Genomic DNA, 14,621 nt, shown 5'->3' with positions numbered 1-14,621 from the left:
CCGCCGCCTCCTGTTACCATTAGCCTTAGACGCACAGTTCGGGACCCCCTACCCGAGATCTGCCGGTTTTGACACTGACATTGGTGCTTTCATTGAGATTCCGCTGCGTCGTCACCAGAAGGCTTGATGGCTCCATCAATCATCGACAACAACGTAGTCCAGGGAGAGATCTTACTCCCCGGACAGACCTTCGTATTTGGCGGCTTCGCACTGCGGGCCAACTCGCTTGGCCAGCTAGAGCAGATCAATAGCTACGCCCCTAGCCATCAGGTCAGATTTGGAAGCCTAAATTTTGTGGCCGACATCTGTGGAGACTTGATCTTCGACGGGTTCGAGCCCGTGATGGTTGTCCTCGGCCACCACGATGAACATGACCTAGATCTGCCATCTGGCCGTGCACAGGAGATAGTGCATGTGACCACCCTGGCCTTAAAGCTGGAGCGAACCGCGTCTTCCGAAGACGGGAAGCTTAACCCCGCCACGGAGGCCGCAGACTCAGCAGCGCACGAGCCACACACAAACCCAACTTCGAGTTGGGCTTGTGTCACCGGAACCTCGGACTCGTCTCCGTCCATGGGTTCTGGACCGAGTGCATCCGCGTCCATCGAACCTGATCGGGCGCCAGTCTTGGAGTTCAGCTCCTCGGACATCTTCCAGCACTCGCCTTTTGGCGACACGCTAAAATCATTGAAGTCCCTCTCCTTGTCAGGGGACTCTCGGGCGCACTATGTCCAGCTCGAATGGGAAGCGAACAACGAAGAACTTCGTTTCCCACCCACCACCCACTTCATTGCCACTGTCGAGGACTTAACCGACATGCTCGATTACGGCTCCGAAGACATTGACGGTATGGACGACGATGCCGGAGAGGAGCAGGCACAAAAACCACCACCTTTAGGGCAGTGGACAGCTACATCGTCATACGATATATACATGGTGGACACACCAAAGGAGAATGAGGCCGACAGCGATAACAGTATGCCTGTCGATGAACCTCCTAAACACCGGTGTCCCAAGCGCCGACCTCGATCCGGAAAAGGAAAAACTGCAACATCGTGACGGACGATGATGATAATCTGAACCAAGACGAGGACCCCGCAGACCCCGCATTGGAGCAGGGCATGTGAGAGGACAGTGAACACAGTCCAGAGATGTTGTCCGACCACAGTGACGTCGAAGATAGCAATTACCAACCTGTCTCCAAAGAGGAGATCAGCCTGGGCGACGACGAGTTCGTCATCCCGGAAGAACCATTAGAACAAGAACGCCTCCACCAAAGGCTTATCGCCACTGCAAGGAGCCTGAAAAGCAGAAGCAGCGGCTTAAAGCCACACAGGATACGCTCAATGACAGATGGAACGAAGTGCTAGACGCTGAGGAAAAATACGGCGGTAATCGCCAAACAAAGAGCTATCCTAAACAAAAGCTGCTACCCGAATTCGATGACGAGGCTATCGTGCCTATACCGCCGAAAAACAATACGGCCGACAGGTCGGACCGACCACCTCGTGGTCGAGACAGAGCGGCTAGCAATGTCGTACACAAGCCCGCACCCCCTCCCCGCAAGGGGAGGAAGGTTGCGGCCCAGGACCAGAAGCACGATCTACGTGAGGACCTGGACAAAAAAGCTGCAAAAACCATATCCATCTATGGATCTACGGAACGTGCTCCTGTACAGGATCACGATTATCAAACCACATATACCAGTCATTTACCGGCTCGGAACCAATACTGAACACTACAATCGTCGGACCCAATCCACGACACAGCCAGATACAGGGGTGCCGCACACCCCCTGTGCTTCACGGACGAGGTGCTGGAACACGATTTTCTAGAAGGTTTCAAACCCGTAAACATCAAGGCATATGATGGAACGACGGACTCTGCGGTTTGGATTGAAGACTTTATTCTTCACATCCACATGGCTCGCGGAGATGATCTCCACGCCATCAAATATTTACCCCTCAAGCTAAAAGGACCAGCTCGGCACTGGCTAAAAAGCCTCCCTGAAAATTCCATCGGAATCTGGGAAGAACTTGAGGATGCTTTTCGGGCCAATTTCCAAGGGACCTATGTCCGGCCCCCGGATGCAGACGATCTAAGTCACATAATCCAGCAACCCGGAGAATCATCCCATAAGCTTTGGAACAGGTTTCTCACTAAGAAGAACCAAATCGTCAACTGTCCGGATGCCGAAGCCTTAGCGGCCTAAAACATAGTGTCCGGAACGAATGGCTAGCCAGACACCTTGGCCAGGAAAAGCCAAGGATTATGGCCGCCTTAACCACACTCATGACCTGCTTTTGCGCGGGAGACAGCTGGTTAGCCCGCAGTAGCACCAGCGACCCCAGCACATCCGAAGTCAGGGACGGTCATGGAAAACCATGACGCAACAAAAATAAATGTCGGAATAATGAGGAACGCCCAAACAATACAGCGGTAAACGCCGGATTCTGGGGCTCCAGACCCGGTCAATGGAAGAAACCATTTAAAGGCAACAAAGACAGTCCATCCAACCTGGATAAAATTCTAGACAGGCCCTGCCAGATCCATGGCACTCCTGACAAACCAACCAATCACACTAACAGAGAATGTTGGGTCTTCAAGCAGGCCGGCAAACTCAATGCCGAACACAATGGGAAGGGACCTCAGAGCGAAGACGAGGACGAACCTCGCCAGCCGAACACGAGGGGGGGGCAGAAGAAATTTCCACCGGAGATCAAAACAGTGAACATAATCTATGTCACTCACATCCCAAAGAGGGAGCACAAACGCGGACTCCGGGACATCTATGTTGTTGAGCCCGTCGCCCGCATGTTCAACCCATGGTCGGCCTGTCCGATCACCTTTGATCATATGGATCATCCGACTAGTATCCGTCACGGGGGTTCGGTTGCCCTAGTGCTCGACCCAATAATCGACGGATACCACCTCACTCGAGTCCTCATGGACGGCAGCAGCAGTCTCAATCTGATATATTAGGACACTGTCCGTAAGATGGGGATAGACCCGTCAAGAATCAAGCTAAGCAACACTACCTTTAAAGGAGTCATACTGGGCGTGGAAGCCCGCTTCACGGGCTCTCTAACATTGGATCTTGTGTTTGGCTCCCCCGACAACTTTCAAAGCGAAGAACTAATCTTTGACATTGCTTCACTCCGAAGTGGCTATCACGCACTACTCGGAAGAACGACCTTCGCCCGTTTTAATGCAGTCCTGCATTATGCTTATCTAAAACTCAAAATGCCTGGACCACGCGGCGTCATCACGGTCAGCGGAAATATGGAGCACTCTCTTAGTACAGAAGAATACACGGCGGCTCTAGCAGTCGAAGTACAAAATGGCCTATTCAAGCCGAGCAGCTCATTCGTTTTTAAGACCACGGACACAGCTAAACGTATCCAGCGCACACCACAGTGCGGCAGCTTAGATAAACTAAACTCAATTAGTAGTTACGCCCCCATCGGCCACCCCATAAGGAGATCGCATATGTGCCACGTGTATGTAAATATACACTCAAACCTCCTTGGGTGGCGAAGGGGGCACACTGGACACAAAAAGTCCATAGTTCGGCTCGACCCTATTCGGATTCCAGAAGCTATACTTCACGGTTCATTAAAACGAACCAGCTTTACTTACAGCCACACCAGATTCTTTTTACCTGGTTTTTTCCTTTATACAAATGGCCATCATACTATACCCTTCAAGGACACTTCACAATGGAGACAAAGGTGCAGACGTGCAGCAGGGACCCGCATTAAGGTTTCTTTTTTAGATTAAGACCCTGTGTAAACCTTTTTTATCTCTTTTTGTTTCATACTTTCCTGGCATGTAAAATGTCCAAGAAAGATATCGGCATTATCTGTAAACATACGGCTCGCCGTACTAAAGTGGATGTTATAGAAGCAGCTCGGTTCGTATTGTGTTTTGAGATTTATGCTCTCACCACATGCGCTCTTTCCCCACATCGGATTGCCACACGTGCCTTGGTACCAGGGTCTATCATCAGGGGCTGTATTTAGCCCGGTGTATATTGAAAAGTCCGGACACCTGTAGGGAGTGTTCGGCGTCGCGAGTTTGGCCTTATATGCATCAGCTCCGAATCATGTCTTTGGTCAATAGTTGGGTTACCCGGCTCCTGTGCTTACTACCTTACGTTCCGCTATATCGGTTAGGGTAGTAAAGGGAGAACTACTGCGATTGTGTCCTGGCTCGTCCGGATGAGCACCTCAGTAGAGAAAGCCGAAAACTGACTGTCATTATGCGGCGAGAGCTGGTCAACCACTCGATGACTCATCAGAATCTTTGCGATTCCCTCCGTGTTAAATGAAGGACCGTCCTTCCGGTCATGTATGTATACGCATCGTATTCGGATAACCGCGGACTTACGAGGGGCTATATAGTAGCCCCACCGTCAAACTCATATGGCTAAGTGAAAGTGTTAAAGCTCTATAGTCCAATTGCCTAGTTCACCGCACTAACACCTCCTTAACGGACCAAGATGTTGGGTCAAGTGTGATCAAGTGTTTTTCCGAACACCCCGCGTTATACGTGAGGGGGCTGAAGCCGACGACTGCAAACTTTCAGATTGTATATATATATAAAAGATGGCCGCACAGGAGGCACTAAAACTTTTCGGGCAAAAAGTATAAAAACATAGCCTTAAATATATCACAATATTGTTATTACAATTTTGATACACTTCACTCGAACATAATATTTTTCGAGCACTGGCCCTCTATTAAGCGGGAACCCTCTAGGACATCTTCAAAGTAATGTTCTGGCATGTTAAAGTCCTTGCCTTCGGGTGGACTCTGCGCCGCAATATCGGTGGTCTTCATCTTCGCCCAGTATATCTTGACACGGGCAAGGGCCATCCGTGCACCTTCTATGCATGTTGACCGCTTCACAGCATCGATACACGGCACCGCATTAACAAGTCGCTGCACCAAACTGAAATAACTAGTCGAAATAGGTTTAGTTGGCCACAGCCGGGCTATGACATCCTTCATGGCAGTGTCAGACATCTTGTGGAGTTTGGCCCACTGGGCCATCTGTTCGTTCAACAGTGGACGCTTCGGCGTGTCAAATTGCGACCAAAATAGCTTTTCCGTTGCATGTCCTCTTGCGCATGGAAAAACTGATTCGCATCGGCAGCACTCTTCGGCATGTCCATAAAGGGGTCCGAAGAACTCCACCGTTGATTAAGCACCGCATACTTCGGATCGCCAAACTTAGTTTGCAACAAAAAGGGCTTACCAGCCGCGATCTCCCCAGCTTGTCTGATCTCCTCCCGAGTTGCTCTAGACTCAGACCGGGCTTCCTTCGCCTCTTGTAAGGCCTTGTCCAGATCGGCCGCTTTGGCTTTGTTATCTTTCTCAAGAACTTGGCATCGGCTAGTGGCATTCTTCAACTTAAGTGCCATGGTAGATATCCTCTCCTCGCACTGACGCTGAGCAGTCTGCTCGACTTTTAATTCGGCGGCTACCTTTTCGGTTGCCGCATTACTCATCCTGGCTTGCTCCTTGGCCCGGGCAAGTTCCGCCCGAAGGGTCTCAACTGTGGCGATAGTATCTGCAGTTATGCATATACAAATTTTCAGTATCACGCACATTTCACAATACTAGCATGTATTGAGTGCCCCAGAGACATACCTTGCACCTCGTCGAGCCGCCTGTTAATAAGCATGATGTCATCATCCGCCACATCAACTTTCTGCTTCAAATGTGCTAGCTCGATAGCTTGGGCAATCCCCATAGATGTAACAATCTGTGTTCCAATTAGTCAGATCATTTCCTGAGCATATATTTTTAATCCTCTGATCGCATCCCTTTGGATGTCAACCAGAGTCTCAGGGGCTACTATCTATACACAGGTGCAATTTGCATTTACAATATAAATTGAAATTACACTACGTACCTCGAAGCCTCTTAGTAGGCTAGAAAAGGCTTCATTCAATCCGCTTTTCACGGACCGAACTCTTTCCAACACCTTACCCATCAAGGTACGATGTTCCTTTGAGACGGAGGCGTGTTGCAAAATGTCCATCAATGTATCCGGCGTCCCTTGGACATTCGATAGTCCGGGACTTTTTTTGTTCCCTGTAGAGGCCGCACACCCCGGGCCCTGGGCGGCCGAAGTATTACCTTCGGCCCCGGTCCTCATTGTCCCTTGCGCCACTCGCAGATTGGGAAGGATCCTCCGGGATGACACCTCGGCAGCATCTGCCTTATCAGGCAGGGAGATCCGTGGAGGCGTCTCTCTCTCCATCATCTCCGGAAGTAGATCCCCCGAAGAGGAGGACTATTGAGGAGGGCTGCGTGCTGGACTGCAAACATGAGTTTAAAATATTACCCTTATAGCCAAGAAAGAACGGACATGTTTAAAACACCCGGATTCACTTAAGATGCTGCTGAGGGCCTATCTTTACGGGGTGACTGCATGTCAACATCACCCCTTGACTGGGATACCTTCCCCCGCTTAGAAGCTTCTCTTTCCGAGTCTTCGGAGGTGGCCCTTTTCTTCCCATGGGGAGAAGGGATGTCAGTTCGCCCTTCCCTTCCACCTTTGGAAGCGGGAGTTCTAATCTCCCCGGACAAATTGCCTGGTGAGCCTCTAGAGTGGAAACTGCCTTGGGCCTCTTCGCCCTCCTCTTTATCTTCCCCCGCCGACACTTGATACGGCGCCGGAGCCAGCATCCTTGTTAATAACGGATCAGCAGTGTCTTCAAGAAGTGGAGCCGAACACCTGATTCTCTCCACCTTCTTTAGCCATCCCTGGCCGGATAGAGTTTTATCAGTACATTGTCATGAATAATTTGACTAAATCATGTTCGGGGGTCGAGTACTTACCGGAGTATCTGGATGGTTGCAGTCAAGACCGATGTCTTCTATAGTATCCGGCCACTGTTTTCGTGCGCCGAAGAAAAATTTCCACATCTCTCTGAGCATCATGCTAGAAAGGTGCTGAAGGGTCTGTGGACCTTCCGGATTAAACTCCCACATGCGGAGAGAGCATCGCTGGCAGGGTAGGATCTGGCGGACTAACATTACTTGGATTACATCGATGAGACCGGTGTCCTTCTCAATGAGGCTCCGGATGCGGCTTTGCAGCGTCCGCACTTCATCTGTAGATCTCCAGTCTAGCCCCTTGTTAATCCACGATGCGAGCTGTGGCGGAGGGCTGGACTGAAACGCAGGTGTGGCCGCCCGCTTTTTACCGTGGGGTTCGGTGATGTAAAACCACTCCCGTTGCCATAAGTCAGAAGATTCCGCGAAGGAGCCCTTTGGCCAAGTGGAGTTGATAAGCTTGCTTATTGAAGAGCCTCCGCACGCTGCTTGTTTCTCGTCGATTACCTTCGGTTTCACGTTAAAGGTCTTAAGCCATAAGCCGAAGTGTGGGGAAATATGGAGGAAGGCCTCGCATGTGGTGATGAACGCTGAAAGTTGTTGGAAGGAGTCCGGGGCTAGATCGTGGAAATCTAGCCTGTAATAAAACATGACCCCTTGAACGAAGGGATGGAGATAAAACCCAAGCCCTCGAAGGAAGTGAGAGATAAACACGACCCTCTCATTGGATCTGGGAGTAGGAATAACCTGCCCTTGAGCAGGAAGCCTGTGGTAGATTTCCGCAGTCAAGTATCTTGCCTCCCTGAGCTTCGAGATGTCTTCCTCTGTGACACAAGAGGCCATCCACCGGCCCTAAAGGCCGGGTCCAAACATGGCTGGAAGCTCGAAGCGACTGGATTGACCCTTGGGTGTTGGAACTTAGGTCCCCTTAGTCCAGGCTTCAATGATGATGAGTCCAGGACTCCAGCCTGGACTAAGGAAGCTCGAATCAACAACTAGTCCGGACATGGCTGGAGTCCGAACATGTGTTGGAAGGAGTCCTGGACTAAGGGGTCCTCGGACAGCCGGACTATATACTTTGGCCAGACTGTTGGGCTATGAAGATACAAGACAGAAGACTCCGTCCCGTGTCCGGATGGGACTCTCCTTTGCATGGAAGGCAAGCTTGGCGATTCGGATATGTAGATTCCTTTCTCTGTAACCGACTTTGTACAAACCTAGTCCCCCCTGGTGTCTATATAAACCAGAGGGTTTAGACTTCTAGGGTTTAGCCACAACTATCATAACCTCATAGGCTAGACTTCTAGGGTTTAGCCATTATGATCTCGTGATAGATCAACTCTTGTAATACTCATATTCATCAAGATCAATCAAGCAGGAAATAGGGTATTACCTCCATAGAGAGGGCCCGAACCTGGGTAAACATTGTGTCCCCCACTTGCTATTACCATTAGCCTTAGACGCACAGTTCGGGACCCCCTACCTGAGATCCGCCGTTTTGACACCGACAACCACCTAGTCTAACCATCCTGCTAAAATGTAACAGGGATAGTTTAGCATGTTGTAACTATAGAGACAAGGAATCATTCATGAGGCAACATGCACAAAGAAAGAAGTGTGATAGATACATCATAGTAGTTAAGCACGACATACAGATCCATACATAAGGTCAATTACAAGCCAGTAGTACAATTTCAGAAAGGGAAGTAGTCTAGACCAACTAGGCCGCACACGGGCATGCGGTGGAGAGATACAACAATGGGACATAGCGATATGCTACATCAACATCGAGGAAAACCTCTAAAGCCAGGCGGCTACAGGTGACAATGAAGCAGATTACCCTCGATATGAGGAGCCTGTGCTCCCTGAACACTCTGGTCCAGAACCTGGTCCCGGATTGGAAGAAGAGTTCCACGCGAAGGAGTACTACCTCCAATAGCAGACCACTCAAGACCTGGTGGCAGCTCTGTCCTGCGCGGGTAAAGGATGTACTCTGGTTGTATCCTTGCGCTGGCTGCTAGCAGCAACTGTGTCAGAGCGTTGTAGAGACGAGTACAAGTGGCGTACAGCTCGGCAATAAGAGCTTGGACAGTGAGATCGAGAGCCTCAATGTATTGAACCATGACCTGCGGGTCATAGCGAAGGCTCATGTAAGGGGTGTAGATAGCAGTGTAGTATCCACTCTCATCCCCAGCTGGGACATACGGGATGTATCTTAACCCAGTCTCCTCCAAGCAGGGTGCTCTCCACAGAGATGGGTGATAGCAACAAAGGCGGCATCATGGACTGCCATCTCAACAGTCACCGCAACACCTTGAAAGGTGTGCAACTCAGTGATGGAGATATCCTTCCAATCAAAGATACGAACTAGATCACGGTACTACTCCTGGTTGAACTTGCGGTAGTCCTTGTAAATAGTGTACTGGGAGTACCAGCGATATCCCATCCTAGTCAAGAGGTCGACCAGAATAGCCGGGAACCCACAGTCACACCAACAGCCATAGTGTGGCATACAATCTGCATTGCTGGACACATCTGAAACAAAAAGAGTTCAAAGATGTCAAATGATAGTGTGTGCATCATTCATTGTACATTCAAATAAATAGTTGCGGATAAACCAGCTCTTTGGGTGGATGTGATCACGAGATCTTAATGTTAGAGTTAGCAAAATCTTTAACCCGAATAGAAGAGAGATCCGAATCCCAAAGTAAAGACGAGGAATAAAAGATACTAATACCACCCATTTGATGTGGGCCCATAAGCCACACAACAATTTTAGTAAAATAGATTTTTAAGACTAGACTCAACTTCGGCCAAGGAGTTGGAAAGAGGCTCCCTACAGGCAGTCGACTCTGATACCAACTTGTGACGCCCTTGACGCAATCGTGCACTAGTCATACACGCAAATGCACATGATCAAGATCGGAGACTCACAGGAAGATATCACAACACAACTCCAGACACAAACTCAAACATAAAGCTTTATATTACAAGCCAGGGCCACGAAGGCTCGAATACATAAGTCAGGGAAGCAACAACATCTGAGTGCAGACATAATTAAACAAGTCTGCCTGAAGAAGGTTGAGCAAAACAACGTCATCTAATCAAAAAGGCGAAGGCTTACTGCCTGGGGCCTCCTAACTATGCCTGGTCATCGGGGGTCTCCACGTAGTAGTAGGCTCCGTCGGGGTAGTAGTAGTCGTCAATGGGATCAACTGGCTCCTAGGCTCCATCATCTGATCGCAACAATCGGGTAAAGGGGAAAAGGGGTAGCAAAGCAATCGTGAGTACTTATCCAAAGTACTCGCAAGACTTACATCAGATCTATACTAAGTATGCATCGGTATCAATGGAATGGGGCTATATCTTTGGACTATACTACAGAATTGCCAGAATAGAAGGGAAGGCCTGGCTTATCGAAGACTAGCATCTTGCAGCGTCTTGCAGTATTAGAAGAGTGCAGATTAGCATAACATAAGTAATAAGTATGTAGTAGCAACGCCCAGAGATCCTTCCTCGACTCCCTGTGAGAAAGCGATCCTGGAGCCATCATATCCATTTAGTGTCTCCAGTATCTAGTTCTAGTTGTAATAGATCGGGATACAACTCCAAACGTTCGTTAGTGGACACGGCTATTCGAATAGATATACTTCCCTGCAGGGGTGCACCAACTTACCCAACACGCTCGATTAACTTTGGCTGGGCACACTATTCCGGGTCATGCCCAGCCTCGCCTGATCGACACACCGTAGTCCTACCTAGGCTCAACAGAGAGGCCAGCACGCTGGTCTAAAAATGCGAAGGGGTCATGGGCCAATCGTCCTTTGCAATCTTGCATGTTGCAAGGATGGTCCGGATCAGTCCTGGCTACCTCTTTATACAAAGCGGGTGCTTATGCAGACCACCCGGGCGCGTGCCGCTCAACTGCTAACGTCTGAGAGCTTTCAGAAGAATCGTACGAGTGCCCGTACATATTCCCGCGTGGTGGTTAGTACGAAAAGGCCAGAGGCCTACTCAGATCACATATCCAAACCCGTTAGTGTCTTGGTAGTGCACGGAGATGATCAGTGATCCTGTCGCCCCGTCTCGATGACTTACGGCAAGGTTTAGGCCCATCCCTCTCTAGGGCGGTCTGCCTGCCCGGCCGTGCCTCATAATTATCTCGCAAGTACCCTCACGGTCAACCCGACTTTAGTAAATCTCGTGGGTACCCCTCGGGGTCGACCCGACTTCAACAATGGACTGAAGTAAATTCAAGGTATCCGTGTGTCCATAACATCAAGGGGAAATTAGAGGAATCACCCTCGATGGATTCCCACTCGATGTAACCGTCAAGGTGACCTTGGAGGAATCACCCTCGAAGGGTTCACAATTCAGGTGTTGCACGACAAAGTCATCATCAGGAGTGGTGAACGAGGAATCACCCTTTGTAATCCACGACTGATTAGCTACACTACAAATATATCATTAGGAGTGTGATATGAGGTATCACCCTCGACACTCGATAGTAGCTCTGCAGAGTCATACAACTAAGGGGGTGCGGGTGATGTGTTCGGTCTCTGCACGTCAACCACATTGATCGAGTCATCGATAACAAAGCAAAGCAACAAGGACAAGGATGAGGGGTCACTGATGGATCACTAACAAACCTATACTAAGCATATAGGATAACAGGTAAAGTAACAATAGCAGGTTGCAAAAGCAGGCTATGCAAAATCTAACGCAAGCATGAGAGATAAAGAATGGCAATATAGAATGATCAAGGGGGGGTTTCTTGCCTGGACGCTCTGCTGAAAAGGGTTGGTCGTCAGGAGTGCAGTCGAACTCGGGAGCAGCATCGGTCTCGGGGTCTACCGGAGAGAAGAGGGGGAAGAAACAACAAATATAAAGAAATAAAATGTGTCATGATGCATGACATGGCAATAAGTTGTGATAGGGGTGACCTAGTGCAGTGCTACACGTTACACACGGAGCGGGAAAATATCTGTGGATGTTTCCCTAACTTTAGGCAGGTATCCGACAAATGAATCGGAGGGGGAGGTTCCATGTTTGTTGTATTGGCGGCATGTGACAGGTATGTGGATAGCATATTCTGATTCCTCATATTTTTCTGAGAAACTTTCATAAATAAATTATTTTCATCCGAGTTATAGATTATTTTCTATTAATTTTCAAAGTTTTAAAAGATTTTCTGAAAATCACTGGACTTATTTAATTTGAAATACACTAGGCAGAAAAGGGCTGGGTGCACACGGTGTAGTGCACCCAAAGGTGCACTAGTGGCTGACAGGTGGGGCCAGTCAATTGCTGATGCAGCAATTGACTGGTTAACCTTTGACTAGTCAGCGAGTCCGGCAGGGCCCGCGTGTCAATGACTCGTTATTAACCGACGGATTATTTTAAACCCGTACTCACTCGTCAAAGACTATTAGTGTTGGGGCTAACTTAATTAAGTGTGATTAGCCACTAACATAATTTCTGACGGCTGGGCCCCATGCGACAATGATGGCGACACTTGAACAGTGCCATAGTGCTCCAGAGCACGCACAGCGCACCTGGGCAGCTCGAGTGGCCGGCGGATTTCGAGCACAGGCGACGGCCAGTGACGCGGAGATGCCTAAGGGGTTACTGGAACTGCGGCGAGGCTAGCGGTGGCACTGGAGCATCATGAGGAACCCCAGAGCTGGAGCTGCAATAGCGAGCCGCGGCGGACAGACCTGGTCGTGCTCGAGCTCAAGCATAGGAGCTCGCCTGAGACGACTTGATGCGCGCACGTGCCTACCTGGCATTCTAGGAGCACGGCGACACAATCAGGCAACAAGGAGGGACATGGGGACCGTTGTAAGCATCGGCCATGGCGGCGACCGAGACGCGGCGATGGCGCGATGGAGAAGTAGCTAGCTAGAGCAAGAACGCGGGAAGCCAAAGGGAGGGGAAGAGGCGGATGCTCACGGTGAGGCACACGGCGGCCGTTGGGGGTTTAGTAGCGCCGAACGAGGTGGATCGAGGCGGCGGAGCGGCGGTGACCAAAGAAAAGGATCGACTCGATCCGGTCGATGTACACGCGCCCGGCTCGAGTGGCTTGCCATAGCCGACATGGAGGAGGCGTGCGGAGCTCCAGGACAGGTCGCGGTGATGGGTAGACGCCGGTGGCCGCGACGGTGGCAGCGGCGCATCGACGAGCCCGCTCGGGCGCGGGCGAAGAAGGCGAGGGGAGAGCAAGGGGAGTGGGGAAAGTGGAAGGGGAGGCGTCCGAGGGGGGCCGTGGGTGGAGGCCTTATCCCCTCCACGGCGGGGACGACGAGGTGGTCCGACGGGGACAGACAGGCGCGCGCGCCCTCCCCTCGGTCGCCCTCCTGTAGCAAGAGTTAGGACGCGACTGAGGGGTGGGCTAGGCCAGGCACTGTGCACTGTGCACTAGGCCCAGTGCACAGTGGCCTGTGCCCCTTTCTTTCTATTTTCTTTATTTATTTATGTTTTATATTTTAGTTCTAATAGCAAATGATTTTTATAAAATATGGAACTTGGCCCATAATTACTATTGCAATATTAGGTGTTGCCACAAAAAGTTTGGGAGGCATTTGAAATAGTGTGGATTTTTCATAATTTAGAAAAACATTTAAAATGTTGTTTTGGCATTGTTTAATTGCTAGAGCCCATGTAAGTAACAAGTGATGTTGTTTTCCTCAACCATTATTTGTTTTGGAATATTTGCTAAATGGTGAACTATTTTCCCAACATGTTTGTGAATTTAAGTTCTCACTTTATATTTGAATTGAATTCAGAGGTAGAATTTGAAATGAGATTTGAACAGAAGTGATCAAGCACTGTTAAGCAAAGTGACTTAGCATAATCATGGGGGATTACTGTAGCTTAATACATGGGGGTGTTACATGCCTCCTCTACCCGGGTCCTGATCAACGGCATTACCCGGAACATCGATTTTGCCAAGGAAAGGGTTGTGGCAGGGTGACCCTATTTTACCAATGTTTTTTCTCCTCACCATGGAAGTGTTGCACTGGATGTTTGTGAGAGCGGCGACTTTGGGTTTGCTGGAACCGCTCGCGCTGCGAGGCATGCACAAGTGCCTATTGATCTATGCAGATGACGTGATGATCTTCTTAAAGCTGAGAGAGGTGGAGCTTTAGTGTTGTGCGAAGATCCTTTAGGGCATCGGGATGGCCTAAGGTTTGCGCATGAACTTCCAAAAAAAGCGCCGCTATGCCAATCCAATGCTCGGAAGATCGGAAAGTGATGATTCATGAGATGATTGGTTGCATGATTGGCTCCTTTCCGTGCAAGTATCTTGGCCTGCCGCTGAGCATCAGGAAACTGATGGCCCACCAGTTTCACTATCTTGTCGATCAACTGGCGAACAAACTGCCCACCTAGAGAGGGGTCTCGTTACCTAAGAGCGATAGGCTGCTCCTAGTTCAGTCAGTTGTCTGCACTATCCCGATATACGCCCTCATGGCTTTGGAACTACCTCTGAAGACAATTCGAGCATTGGAGAAGATTTGTTGTGGCTTCTTATGGTGCGCCAAACGAGAGGCGCATGGCGGGAACTGCTCAGTGGCCTGGGAGCAGGTATGTACCCCTCACTGGGCTAGGGGCCTTGGCATCCCCAACTTGAGATGGTTGAACACCGAACTACAGGTAAAGATGGTTATGGCTGTGAGACGTACAGATAGGCAACGAACGTGGGTGGAATTTGAGACCAACGTTACTTCTCAAGCGAAAAAGAGATCTTCCAGGCGGCAACGCATGCAATCG

The sequence above is a fragment of the Triticum aestivum genome, chromosome 7B (genome assembly GCF_018294505.1).
Source record: "Triticum aestivum cultivar Chinese Spring chromosome 7B, IWGSC CS RefSeq v2.1, whole genome shotgun sequence".
NCBI lineage: Eukaryota > Viridiplantae > Streptophyta > Magnoliopsida > Poales > Poaceae > Triticum > Triticum aestivum.
Note: the sequence above shows the minus strand (reverse complement) of the source record.